This window comes from Eubalaena glacialis, chromosome 13, assembly GCF_028564815.1.
Source record: "Eubalaena glacialis isolate mEubGla1 chromosome 13, mEubGla1.1.hap2.+ XY, whole genome shotgun sequence".
Taxonomy (NCBI): Eukaryota; Metazoa; Chordata; class Mammalia; order Artiodactyla; family Balaenidae; genus Eubalaena; species Eubalaena glacialis.
In genome coordinates this window covers 77,291,422-77,304,783 of record NC_083728.1, presented here as the reverse complement: position 1 = coordinate 77,304,783, position 13,362 = coordinate 77,291,422, and the positions used below count along the sequence as shown (strand labels likewise).

Here is a 13,362-nt window from a genome sequence, read left to right as displayed (position 1 = left end):
AGCTAATGTGTTCCGTATGAGCTAACGGGGTGATGTGGCTGCCAAAAACTGCCACCACCACAGCAAACATGACGGGTGTGTTAGAAATTTTGTCAGGATCAGAGAGAAGAAGGGAACTAACACGTTTCAGCACCTACTGTGTACCAGGCCCCACCTTAAACACTTGACATACTATTGCAATTGCTACTTTCATTAACCTATGAGGGGGGTGTTATAATCATTATTCCCATGTGACAGGTGAGGAAACTGAGGCTTAGAGAAGTGAAGGGACTTGACCAATGTATTGATAGTAGAGACCAGAGTTAGTATTGGAACCCAGTCCTTATTAGAAAGTACACTCCATCTCCACAGTCTACACTGATCTGCTCATAGTTGGAATATTCAGTTTGGTTCTGACACAGTGTATTTTTAGAGAAAGATGAACTTGTCCAGATGAAGGTGACCAGGAAGATGAAAACTCTAATGAGAAGTCACCTTGAGACTGAATCAAGTTGGGAAGACCAAGAGCAAATACACACATCAGCCTCTCCCACCCAAGTCCACAGAAATGACACCATTTAAAATTCATAAGAGCACAGGAAGATATGGAGGGGTGCTACTGGCAGCTTTAAAATGTTGAGAAACTCCTGAGAAATGGATGGCAGACAGAACTGGATTAATGAAAAGAAGCACAGGCCAAATCCAAAGCTAGAAAGGACTGCTGGGATAGGGGAAGGTGGTCTTAGGCTGCTCCAAACCTAGAGGCAACACATTCTCCAGGGAGAGGAGGGGGCCTAAGGTCAAAGGTCAAACAGACTGATTGAGAATGCCTGTGGGGATGCTAGGAAGTGGCCCTTCAATCCACCCAGCTTGTAGGAGCTGTGACTGTGGGTCTCTGCGACAGAAAGGCAGGACATGTCCAGAAGGAAAAGGAAGATTCTGTGCTCAGAAGACAAACTATTAGCATCACACTTCTTGTGGCAATTTCCAACCCTCTGTCCACAATTACTGGTGGCAAATTCGAGTAAAAAGAAATAGCAACCACAGAGAAGAAAACAGGGGATCAGATTACATAGAAGAGCACATATTCACAAATCACCAAACATTCCAGGAAAACTCACACCATGAAAGAGAAGAGCCAACTCAACAAACGGAACTAACAACCAAAGAAACAGAGATAACGATGCAAGCAGAGATATTAAAAATACATTTAATATTCTTAGAGAGATAAGAGAGGACATTGACTCCATCAAACAAGAGCAACCTACTATGCAAAAGAATTAGAAATCATGAATAAAATATTTAATCATCAAAATAAAAAAAAAATCAAAAGACAATGAAGAACAGAATAGATACAGTTATAGAGAAAATTACTGAGCTGGAAGATCAGACAGAGGTATTTCCCCCCAAAACACAGCAATAACACAAAGAGTACTGGCAAAAACAGCATAGGCTGTTAATATCCACTATTAGCAAGGTCTTAGAGAGTCCAGCATTCTCAAATATTTTTAGCAGGAGTATAAATTATTAGTTTTTTCTTATGAGACTATTTCTAGATTTCTTGCCACATGAGCCAAACAAATCCCTGTTGTTAAGCAAATTATACCCCACAGGGAAAATCTGTCCCACTGCCTATTTTTGTCAATAAAGTTCTACTGGAACACAGACACACTCATTAATTGACATATTGACTATGGCTGTTTTCATACTACAATGACAGAGTTGAGTAGCTGTGACAGAGACAGTGTGGCCTTTTACATAAAAAATTTGCTGATCCCTGGTTTAGGCCATTGTTAGTTGGGTTTCCTGTTCTTTGCAGCCAAATGCACTCCCAACTGAAACAATGACTAGAATTGTATAAATAGAAAAAAGCCCAGAAAGATGAACATCCTACTGATAATAGGTCGTTTCTAGAAAGGGGAATTAAGTTGGGGTATGTTTGAGAGCAAAGTTTATTTAATGAGCAAACTTGAAATTTTAAAAATAATGACAACTAAATTATTTTAAAAATTTGCAATTTAATTTTTCTAATGAAAGAATAACTGAAGGTTTAATAACACAGTGGTAAAGAGTGAATTACTGATACATTTAAAAACATGGATGAATCTCACAGATATGTTTAACAAAAACAAAAAACAAAAAGACAAAAAAAGTGCTTACTCTGTGAATCCATTTATATGAAGTTCAAATACAGGCAAAACTAATCTATGCTATTAGAGCCAAGATAGTGGTTACTCTTGGAGAGGTGTAGTAACTGGGAGGTGGCATGAAGATGCCTCCTGCGTCGCTAGGAATGTTCCATATTTTGATGTGGGTAGTGCTAACACAGGAGTATTCACACATGAAAATTCACAAAACTGTATGCCAAAGATTATCCCCTTTATTGTATATGTTATACCTCAATAAATAAAAAAAAACTGATAAAGAATAATAGAAGGTAGGCATTTCTAATTGTCTATTACTATGATCCTAATCCTGAAATATATATAGTTGCATAGGGAAAAGCTAGAAGGGGAAAAAAAAAAAGTAAGAGTAATTATATAGGTGGTAAGATAAGGACTAATTTTTGTAGCCTTCTGCTTCTTCTATTTTTCTACAATCAGCATGCATCAGTTCTTGAATCAGAAAGAGATTAAAAATGTCTAATGCTGGCCCCACTGAGGTAAATGCCTACAAATGTGAACTATACTGACCCTGCCTCCCCCAGCTACCCCAGCTGATGGAACATTCTATGAAGGGGACCCAGTGGTGGGACTTGAATAACAATAGCATACATTTAAACAGCACTTACAGGTATGGTCCTAAATACTTCATGTGTATTATTTAATTCTCTCAACAACCCCATGAGGTGGCACTATGCTTTCAGCTCCATTCTGCAGACAGAAACTGAAGCACAGAGAGGTTATGTAAAGTGTCAAAGACCACACAGCGAATTAAGAGATAGAACCAGGATGCAAACCCAAGCAGTCCGACCTGGACCCCTTCCCTGTCCTTGACCAGTCTTGCCATTCCGTCCCTCATGTGCCAAGCCATCTCCCAGGGCATCAACAGAGCATGAGCAGCCCAAAGAAAATTTTTTGAAAGAGTTTAGGCTTCTATATTAAAAACATAAAGGCAGGACTTCCCTGGTGGCTCAATGGTTAAGAATCCGCCTGCCATGGCAGGAGACACGGGTTCAAGCCCTGGTCCGGGAAGATCCCACATACCGCGAGCAACTAAGCCCGTGCACCACAACTACTGAGCCCGCGTGCCTAGAGCCCGTGCTCCGCAACAAGAGAAGCCACTGCAATGAGAAGCCCGCGCACCTCAACGAAGAGTAGCCCCCCCTCACCGCAGCTAGAGAAAGCCCGCACGCAGCAACGAAGACTCAACGCAGCCAAAAAAACACCAAAACCAAAACCAAAAAACCATAAAAGGGCATCAAAGTTGTCATCCTGGGAAAAGAAATGGAGAACTTTGTTGAACTTTCCTACATTTTATTTCACAGTTTTTGTTTTGAAATACGTAGTGGGGGGCGGGGAGGGGCACATAATCTCTTCATTGGCCTCTAATGGGAATCTAGCCATCATTAACAGCGTTTAGCTGGAAGTCAGTGTCAGACTATCTCAGCTCATCAGGTGAGGAAACCGAGGCTTCCATTTATCTGGCAGTCACTGCCCTGGCCTCCCATTCACCCATCCAGCTCTATGGTCCCAGGAGCCTGGGGTCCCCCAGTCTAGCTCTGAACCGGCAGCAGGGCCCATGGGGAGGAGAGGGGAGAGGCAGGGGCGTCCTGAGAGGGGCTGGGCGTCCCATGTTTATTTCCCTCAACCTCACTGAGCCCTCAGACACCTGAGGAGGAAGGACTGATAATGCCCATTTTACAGCTAAAGAAACTGAGTCTGGGAAGGGTGAAGAAACGTGCCTAAGCTCCCCCAGCTGCCTCCACTTTGCCACGTGCACAGAACGTGCAGGATCAGCTGGGCCCAGTGCTTGCTGTGTTAACTGGGGCAGGTGGCCTCCTTGCTCTGAGCCGACATTCCTCACGTGCGAGATGAGGATACTATCGCTTACCTCACTGAGTACTGTGAGCACGGACGTGAAAGCAATTCTTTATTTTTTAAATAAATTTATTTATTTTATTTATTTATTTTTGGCTGCAATGGGTCTTTGTTGCTGTGCGCGGGCTTTCTCTAGTTGCGGGGAGCAGGGGTTACTCTTCGCTGCGGTGCACGGACTTCTCATTGCAGTGGCTTCCCTTGTTGTGGAGCACAGGCTCTAGGTGCGCGGGCTTCAGTAGTTGTGGCACACAGGTTCAGTAGTTGTGGCTCACAGACTCTAGAGTGCGGACTCAGCAGTTGTGGCGCACGGGCTGAGTTGCTCCACGGCATGTGGGATCTTCCCGGACCAGGGCTTGAACCTGTGTCCCCTGCATTGGCAGGTGGATTCTTAACCACTGCGCCACTAAGGAAGCCCGAAAGCAATTCTTAACAACTGCGCTATTTGTCCGCTTTACCACACCCACTACACAGTGGCCAGGTGATGGACAGCGGCTGGGCTTTGCCTGCCCACCAGCCTTTCCCATTTCTTCTGGTAACTGGATCTTGATGGTACTTTGGGAAAACACCCCTTCCTTACCATGTGCTTAACGTGCAGACTCTCTTTTGCTGAAATTGCTGAGAGAATTGTAATAATGACAGGAAAAAAGTAAGAGAAGAGGAAGAAGCCTCTGTCACTCACTCACTTACTACATGTCAGGCACCGTTCAGAGTATCCCTGACAACTGGCAGAGGTAGGTGTTGCTCTCATCCCCATTCTACATATGAAGAAACCAAGGCTCAGAGGCAGATAAGCACTTGGGTCAGTGATGAGTCAGGATTCGACCCCAGGCTATCTGGCTCCAGTGCCTGTGTGGTTCCCCCCACTGCACCCCTGTACCCGTGAGCTATCCAGCGTCTATGCAGTCGGCCTGGTGCTTCCAGTGGCCAGTTTACACTGAGCAGGACCAGAAGCTGGAGAATGGCCACGTCTTAGAAGAAGGCAGGGTCAGAAGGACTGAGCCAGAGCATCTGGATCCAGCCATTCCTGACGTGGTCCACCCCTGAACTTTACAGCTAGGTGAGGCAACGGATTCCCTTTCTTGCTGACGCTGGTTTGAGGAAGGCTTCTATCACTTGAACAGAGCCTATGAGACACAGCTTGTGAACCCTAATGAAGTTGAAGTTCACAGGACCATCGGCTCTTATCAGACCCAGAGTAGTCACAGAGGAAATGGAGGCCCAGAGCGGGGAGAGTGAGTGTGCCTACTGTCAGCCACGGTGACTCAGGACTGGAGCCCAGGTGCCCTGACACTCTTACAGCCCTCGTTCTGCTCCTCCAGAGGTGTCCCCAGACTGAGGAACAATTCTACGGGCGCATTTTCACCCAGGACACATACCTTTCATCAGTAATTTGCAGGAACCTTCTTCCTTTAGATAGTATCATTCTTTTTTCTAATCATTCTGTATCCTATAAAGTGATCTGGGGGGGCGGTGGAGAGGTGAAGGGAGACTCAGGGCAATTTCATGCCTAAGATCTGAGGATATAGGAAACTTTGATGATGCTCTGGTGAAGGGCACAATGCTTATCCAAAACCGACTCAGGAAGAAGAGGCTGTCAACATTATCTCCTTCTGGTCACAAATTGCAGCTCTCTGATGGGTTTTTTTCCCCGAGTTTAATCTTCTGCCGGAAGCTCAGCTGATACCAGGAAGGTTTCAGACATGTCAGTCTCCTCCCTGGCATTTTATCAGAAATTGATTCTCTTTGCTTTTCAAAGCTCAAGTCTTGGCCTTGCTGTTGTTCAACTTGGGTTACGGGCACGGCATCTGTATACACGTTTCCTGCAGCTCCCAGTCTGATTGCAGGGGTCTGGGAGTAGGTGGTGATTCAAGGGCAAGGTAATTCTCACAGGAGGGATTATGTGCTGTTCCATCACACCGAAAGGGTGAGAAACAATGGCCCAATCCGTGTCCTGCTTTTTCTTAGAAAGAGTTCTCATCCCCTTCCGACTCGGAAGGGATTAACAAGCCATTTTGCCCTCAATATAATACTAATTATAATACCAGTCCTAAATTATAATACTCAACACTCATCGAGTTCCTAGTAAGTGCCAGGCACTGTTCAAGGTACTTTACACGCATCAGCTCATTGAATCCTTACCTCACCCCTAGGCTGCAGCTTCTATATTATCCCTACTCTTTTTTTTCTTTTTTTAAAAATTTTTATTTTATTATTTATTTATTTATTTTTGGCTGTGTTGGGTCTTCGTTGCTGCGTGCGGGCTTTCTCCAGTTGTGGCGACCAGGGGCTACTCTTCACTGCAGTGCACGGACTTTTCATTGCGGTGGCTCCTCTTGTTGCGGAGCCCGGGCTCTCGGCGTGTGGGCTTCAGTAGTTGTGGCCCATGGGCTTAGTTACTCCGCGGCATGTGGGATCTTCCTGGACCAGGGCTCGAACCCGTGTCCCCTGCATTGGCAGGTGGATTTTTAACCACTGCGCCACCAGGGATTCCCTATATTATCCCTACTCTTTAGAAGAGGAAGTCAAGTCACAGACAGGTTAGGTATCTTGCCCGAGTGATGGCACGAGCTTAGGAATCCAGGCTGTTTGGTTCCAGGGCTCACTTGGCTACGCTGCTTCAAACCCTGCCATGTGACTGCCCTGCCCTGCAGAAATCAGAAGCTGTTCATGTCACCAGGGCCCCTACTTGTCCAAGTTCTCAAAGCAATGGAGACCAAGAGCACAAGAAGCAAAAAAACTGACAACGGTAACTTCACAACTGGGAACACATTTGGCAGTTGGACGTAAAATGGATTTAGTTCTTCTCTGCCCAGAAATGTGAACTTTTTCCAGGAAAAGTGCATATTTGGAATGTCGGCTGTCACATCAGACAGGCTCTTGTAATGCAGCACCATCGGCTTACATTGTCTTTTTTTCTCTCCCTTCCTTTTTTAAAATTATTATTTTTTTTAACATTTTAAACAAAGCAGTGGAGATATGTAAATATGCAAGGGGCAGCTCCTGATTCCCCCAGGAGACTGAAGCTGCAAGAACACTGAGAACTGAAATGAGGAAAGGGGAGGGTCTCCAGGCTAGTGGGGTCCGAAGCTTACAAGAAGAGTCACCAGTCCTACTGGCCTCCTGCAATTGGCCAAGACAGGTGCTTGGAGTTGAGGGCCCATGAGAGATGGCATTCAGAAATCGAGGTGCTGGACATGTCCCCAAGTCCTTCTCAGGACAATGCCCTGCTCCCACTCCCTGCTGAGGAAAGCGGGCTGGGGAACTACAGCATAGGCCACTGAGTGTGGGTGCCTCAGCCAACGGTAGCCACACTTGAATCTGGCCAGAATGCTACCAGGTGTCTTGGAACAAGAAACTCTGCCCCTCTCGTGCACTGCTACAAAACAAATCAGAAACGCTCATCTAAAAAAGCATATCCCCTGTGATCCCTTAATTCTATTTGCAAGAATTAACCTTTGGCTATTCCTGCACAAGTGCACCGAGATGCCTGCTCTACAATATTCTTTCCAGTACTCTTATAGTAGCAGAAGACTATTGATAGCCTAGATTAGTCATTAACCGGGAACTACTCATGTATTTATGGACAGGTCCACGATCCTTTATATGTCATTTTTTTAGAAGCAAAACCAGATCTGAACTGACATGAAATTTAAAGTCTTGATTTACCCCACATAGTATGAATATTCTTATTTTCCTACAGATATATTAACATATTTGATTATAGAGTGCTGACCCAGGCCATACTGGGATGGTATTACTTTCTAAATTCTAAAAAAATGAAACACATTTGGCCCCAAAGATTTCATATAAAGGATTGTGTTTCTGCGGATTCACAGTGGAGTACTAGGTAGCCATAAAAAAGAATGGATGAGGGACTTCCCTAGTGGTCCAGCAGTTAAGATTCCACACTCCCAATGCAGGGGGCCCGGGTTCAATCCCTGGTTGGGGAACTAGATCCCGCATGCCGCAACTAAAGATCCTGCCTGCCACAACTAAGACCCGGCGCAGCCAAATAAATTAAAAAAAAAGAAAAAAAAAAAAGAAAGAATGGATGAGATTTGTACTATAGAATGTTCTCTAAGACATGTTGTTAAGTGAAAAGAAAAATCCAGAACAATGTGTATTGCATGCTATCATTGTGTTAAAAGGCAGGGGGTAGAGGTAAGGGCAGAGGGGATAGATAGAATATTTCTGGAAGGACACAAGAAATTGATTTCAATGGTTGTCTCTTGGGAGGGCAACCGGGGGGCTAACGTCAAGAGTACTGTGCCCCCTCAATGCCCTTTAGCATCGATTAGCCAGGTCGATCAGACTCTCTCTCTGGCCTCTGAGCTGAAAGAAGGAACAGCTGGGAGAGAGGAGCATAAAGACGACAACAAGGTACAGGGAGGGACCAGAGGGGAGCAGAGGCGTGTCCGTGGCGGCACACGGAGAGGTTGTTGGGATAGCCCCATCCCTGGAGGCACCCTGGATCCTGGCCTCCCTCCTTTGCTGTGTTCCCCTGAGAACCCAGTCTCCTCCTTTGCTTGGCAAGATGAAAGGCCTCTCTAGTCCTTGCACCACAAGGCTCTGCTTAATAGCAGGAAGTGTTCGCATGTGTGCAGGTGCACGTGTGCGCGCTTACGCGTGCGTGCAAAGGGAAGGCTTCACATTTTCTAGGTGGTTGAGTTCAGTGACTTTTGCAGCCCTTTACCAAGTGAACTCAGCAGAGGACTGTGCCGTCAGGAGCATTTTGCAGAATCTCCAATCAGCTGCACAAGGAGGCAGTCCATGATCACAGAAGGCCTTCAAAGTGGTTTACAGTGGAGGCCCCAGAGCTAGCCTGCCTGGGGCTCGCTTGCCTGGGGGCGCACAGCCAGAAGCCTGGACGGCTGGAATCAGCCTAAAGTCCAGCTGGAGCAAGGGAGACCCCTTCAGTACTAAGTGAATTGTGCTGCCTTTTCCGTCCAAGGCCGTGACTGTCTCTCTGCTAAATTCTAGACAGTCTAAGGAATGATTACAATTATGTAGCAACTCACATTTACGGAATGTTTACTATGTGCTATGCTAGGCACTTTAGTACTGCCTTGACTCTGTATACTGAGTCTCCAAGGTGGGAATTATCAAATCAGGTGTGAGGGGTCAAGAGACTCGTCCAAGGTCACCTGACAAGGATTTGAGACAGAAGTCCATTGTGGGCACTAATTCACAGAGTTGCCTGGGGCCTGCGTGCCTCTGTGCAGTAGGAGAACATGTCCCCAGCGCCATGTCTGTGAGCCCCAAGGTGCCATGGCCATCAGTGTGGACCCTAGTGACGGGGGATGATGAATAAAGATTTCTTCCTCCACTGTGGTTTCCTGGTTTTTGTTTTTTTTAACACTGTATGATAAGTTTACTTTCTAATGATTTTTGAGGAAACTACAATGACCACGATTTCAAAACCATTAATAATTCATGATCAAGGGCCATAAACACTATATAATCTCCACAGGCAGTGAATTCTTGCTAGAGAAGAAGTGGAGAATACTTTTACCAGCTACCTCAAAAGTATCCACCGACTTCAAGCCAACCATCAAAGATACATTTTTTCAGAAATGACTAACCCTTCCAAAGCCTCGGTTAAAGCCGCCTTTTCCAGGAAGTCTTCTCTCTCTCCTCCAGCACCCGCTGGGGCTTTAACTGGGTCTCCTCTGTGCTGGCTGTCATTCTCTGCTATGATCTGTGCCTGTCTGTGTCTGTGACAGGGCTTGAGAACCGAAGCATCCTTGGTGCAGGGCAGGCATGCAGTGCGTGGGGAAGCACTGAGAACCAGGGGTTACTTAATAACCCGTAAAACGCTGGTTCTCATCCATGGCTGCACATCGGAACCACTTGGGAAGATTAAAAAATTCTGATGCCTGGGTCACACCCCCAGACATTCTGATTTAACTGGTTTGGAAAGAGGCCTGGACATGGGGGTATTTAATAGCTCCCAGGTGATTCTAACGTGCTGCAACATTTGTGAACCGCTGACATCAAGCACCCAGCACAGGGCCTGGCATCATGTGGGTGCTAATACCTGCTTGCTGTTGAGCGGGTGGTGGGTCGGGAGGGACAGGGAGGGTCCCATCAAAAGGGGGACATGTCCTCATCAGAAGCCGTTGCCCACTGTTGCCTTATAGGAATAAGGAAGGACTCAGTGTTGTCATTCTCCATTTTTCCAGAGAAGCAAGAAGTCTGCATTTTTATGTGAAATCTCCTAATTTTTGAATGCAGCTGCCTAATTTTTAAAAACTATAGTAGGGTATGGGCCAAATAAAACACATCTTTGGGCTGAATGTGGCCTGGCAAGCTCACTGAGAACAGCTTCCCATCCTCCCTTTGCTGTGCTGGCCCACGACCATGCAGGATGGTACCCAATCCCCACCCAGGATGGAAACTGCACATCCACCTGCCAAGGTGTGAGCTGGCCCGTATACCCTACCTCTGAAGGAACATGATGAGTGTCCTTGTCTGTTTGTTCTAACCAGCTTGTCTTTTCCTTGCCTTTCATAAGGACAAAGCTTCCTCTATACCTGGCATCCTGTGTAAGCACAGAGTATCAGGAAGTGCAGATTTCACAGACGACGGGGGGCGGGGGGGGAGGATGTGGAAAGAGGAGGTGGGTGGAAAGGCATGTTATAATATATCAAGATGAGCATCCTGGCAGCTTGCTCTTAGTTTCTTTCTCTTGTTTTTCTAACCAAACAAAAGCCTTGTTAAGAAAGCACTCTCTTTTTCAGAGGGCCTGAAACCATTTTAAACATCTTTCAGGGTTAAACTCGGATGTTGTGATAAACAACCCCACTCTCCCTTTTCCCTCATTCAAGCATTTTTCAGAAGAGTGATCTGAAATGCTCTCGGGCGACTGGCATGATGGGAGTAGCCGGGAAAGCGGCAATTAGGGGAGTCCTGTTGCCAAGGAGAGAGAGGAGGGGAGGGAAAAAGTATCTCTGCTAGTTACTGGCTGCCCTGCTCCATCATTTTTCCAGAGAATTTCTTAATGTGGATAAATCAGGTGCTGCCATTCTGCAACCAAAGGCCTCAGGTTTAAACAATTCATTCCTGGCCTAGGGGGACTGGTCCCCACTCTTGGTTACTTTTTTTTTAATAAATTTAATTTTTTAAAAATTTTTATTTATTTTTGGCTACGTTGGGTCTTCGTTGCTGCGGGCGGTCTTCCTCTAGTTGCAGCGAGCGGGGGCTACTCTTCGTTGTGGTGCACGGGCTTCTCATTGGGATGGCTTCTCTTGTTGCGGAGCACAGGCTCTAGGCACATGGGCTTCAGTAGTTGCAGCATGCGGGCTCAGTAGTGTGGCATGCACGCCCTAGAGCACAGGCTCAGTAGTTGTGGCACACGGGCTTAGATGCTCCGCGGCATGTGGGATCTTCCCGGACCAGGGATTGAACCCATGTCCCCTGCACTGGCAGGCAGATTCTTAACCACTGCGCCACCAGGGAAGTCCATCACTCTCTTGGTTACTTAATCGAGGGAGACCAGGTGCCTGCAGGTCTGTGCTCACTCCCATTGTGGCTCCTCCACCCTGAGGTTTCTGGAAGGACTTTGTGGAGACAGGCACACCTGCTCCTGCCTCCAGAAAAACACCCCCACCAGAAAGGAGTGGGAAAACCCACCCTGGTTCAGCTTCTAGAGTGTCCACTGGGGCTGACATGGAGGTCTTTGCAGCAGCATCCAAGTTCCTAAGTTATCTCCCAGCCCTCATCCCAGGCAGGTCGAGTCAATAAGGAGGAAAGCCACACTGGCTGTTCTGGCTACAGCTGAGAAAGGAGGCAACAGGAGAGAGGATGAAAGTCACAGCAAAGCACACAAGGCCCTTTGCAAGCCAACCCTGACCTGCCTCCTCAGAGCTGGCTGGGGTGAGGCCAACACCGAGGAAGCAGAGCCGTGAGCTGCAGACAGAAGAATCAAGTCTAGTGGCCATTTTTGAGCCGCTGGACCCAGCTGAGCCAGAGAAATTCCCTTTTGTCTTTGGAATCAGGTCAGTTTACAGACAAGAGTGTGAGTACTTAAGTGTCGACGAATTTCAGGATTGGTCGATATTGATGATGAGCAAGAAGCCCTCACACCCCTGCTCCCATCAGCCGCTAAATAAGACTCAAATGTAAACTCCCAAAAGCTTGGGTCTTGATTGAAGGGCCCTTCAGTAATTCACGGGTCCTAACTGCCACTTCCCACCTCAGGCTCAATGATCTTGCAGCTTTCCTTTTTCATATCTCTCTGCCTTTGTACACTTATTTTTTAAATTTATTTATTTATTTATTTTTGGCTGCGTTGGGTCTTCATTGCTGCGTGCGGGCTTTCTCTAGTTGTGGCGAGCGGGGGCTACTTTTCGTTGTGGTGCACGGGCTTCTCATTGGGATGGCTTCTCTTGTTGCGGAGCACGGGCTCTAGGCACATGGGCTTCAGTAGTTGTGGCACGCGGGCTCTAGAGCGCAGGCTCAGTAGTTGTGGCGCACAGGCTTAGTTGCTCCACGGCATGTGGGATCTTCCCGGACCAGGGCTCAAACCCGTGTCCCCTGCATTGGCAGGCGGATTCTTAACCACTGTGCAACCAGGGAAGTCCCACCTCTCTGCGTTTGACCATGCTATTTACTTGGCCTGGAAAACTACTCACCCTCAAGAGTTGGTCTTTACATCCGCTTTTCTGCAAAGCCTTTCTTGATACCACTGGCAGAGGCAGGTGACCCTTTTTCCGTATTGAAATCCCACTCTTGGCCTTCTCTCCCTGTACTGGCACTTTCACACTGTATTGTAATGATCTCATCGCACATCCCTTCCAACTACGCTGTGCACACCCTGAGTCAAGGACTGTCTCTCATCCATCCCTTAGTCCCGGCCCTAGTGCCCAGCACAGCGCAGGTGGGCTCAGTGTGGTAAATTTCAAAAATTTCAAGAATGGTAAATTTCAAGAATGTGGTAAATTTCAATATTTTGTAGCTCTTCCCATTAAGAGGTGAGGCCTATTCCCCCACCCCTTGAACCTGAATTATTGACCTTGTGATTTGCTTTAAAGAACAGAAAGTGGCAGAAGTGACACCATGCCAGTGCTGAGCCTAGAGCTCAGGAGTTCCTGCGTCTTCCAATCTCATGCTCTTGAACCCCTGAGCCCCCATGTGAACAAACCTGGCTGGCTTGCTGGAGGATGGGAGAACATCGGAGGAGAACTAAAGCACCCTAACTGATGTTCAGGCAGCCCCAGGGCAACACCCCTGTTAACTGCAGATGCGTACGTGAGCCCAGCTGAAGTCAGCAGAGCCTGGCCCATCAGCAGAACTGCCTGGGGAAGCTAAGCCCAGATGGCTGACCCTCAGAATCAGAACTAAA

At 46.9% G+C, this 13,362-nt stretch overlaps 1 protein-coding gene across 7 annotated transcripts in view; it reads right to left on the bottom strand.

Annotated features, from left to right (window-relative positions):
- The window catches only part of KATNIP (katanin interacting protein), a 193,476-nt gene that overhangs the window by 159,997 nt on the left and 20,117 nt on the right, over positions 1-13,362 (bottom strand). The gene's annotated exons all lie outside the window — the stretch shown is intronic.